The sequence below is a fragment of the Miscanthus floridulus genome, chromosome 9 (genome assembly GCF_019320115.1).
Source record: "Miscanthus floridulus cultivar M001 chromosome 9, ASM1932011v1, whole genome shotgun sequence".
Taxonomy (NCBI): Eukaryota; Viridiplantae; Streptophyta; class Magnoliopsida; order Poales; family Poaceae; genus Miscanthus; species Miscanthus floridulus.
The window spans coordinates 13,409,210-13,410,256 of NC_089588.1; the positions used below are offsets into that span (position 1 = coordinate 13,409,210).

At 53.4% G+C, this 1,047-nt stretch overlaps 1 long non-coding RNA gene across 1 annotated transcript; it reads left to right on the forward strand.

Annotated features, from left to right (window-relative positions):
* The first annotated feature begins 550 nt into the window (after nucleotides 1-550).
* Nucleotides 551-1,047, forward strand: LOC136483211 (uncharacterized). The gene is made up of 2 exons (XR_010765352.1): nucleotides 551-740; nucleotides 855-1,047. It is a non-coding gene; the product is annotated as an uncharacterized lncRNA (long non-coding RNA).

Genomic DNA, 1,047 nt, shown 5'->3' on the forward strand with positions numbered 1-1,047 from the left:
TATCTATTGTCACGCTCAGTTCTGTCTGATTTCTAATCATCGTGCTGTCTTTCTCGCAGTCGGCGTCACATAGTGGCCAGGCTTGCTCGGACTTCCAGGCATGGTGTATGGCCCACAAGGGTAAGGCGACGTCTGACGTCTCCTTCAACCTGGAGGACCCGCCCGAGGCATACACGAACCCGAGCGTCCACTCCCGCATCAGTGAGTACACTGAGGTGGCGAGGTCGCTCCATGGGGCAGACCACGATCCGAGCACCCAGGACTTCGATGGAGAGGCCGTCATGAGGGCGGGGCAAGGCAAGAAGCATGGACGGTTCTGGCTTGGCGACGGCGTCATCGACACGGCCTCTACTCCCTCTCTCTCCCAGATCGAGCACGGAGCACGAGCGAGAGCTCGGCCATTCGCACACGGCCGACCGCTGTCACAGCACCGGGTCGACGCACTCGAGGTTATTCCTGTTTTACTCGTCATACATTGATCTTTACACACCTTAATTAGCTTTGCATTACTGAAACATTGGAGTGAAATATTGCAGGCCCGGCTGGAACAAGAAATGAAGGAACGTCAGGAGCTGGGGGCCCAGTTGGAGGCCGAGCGGGCCGAGCGGCAGGCCCAGGCGCAGAGGCTGATGGACATTACGGATTTCCTACAAGGGCTTGGGCAACGTATGGGCTTGTCTCTGCCACCTGGGCTGTTGATTCCACCTCCGCCTCCGCGTCCTGCAGCTGCAGCTACTCCTGTGAGTATCAAAGTTTTTTACTTTCACTTGTGCTTTGCTTGTATGACCTCTATCGTCCTAGATTAGCTATCAAAATAATCTTGTCTCACATGCAATCTTTTCTCCTTTGTGCAGTCTCCATCTGACGGTGGTTCGAATAATCCACCTCATGCACCTACGAATGATGCATCTGGGCCTTCACCATAGTCGCAGTGGCCGAGATGAGTGCATGTTGTATTTTTTACATTTGTTGTTCACTTGGTGATGGACTTGTGATGCACTTGTGGACTTTGATGGACTTCTAAACTTATTTGGATGGACTTGAGCA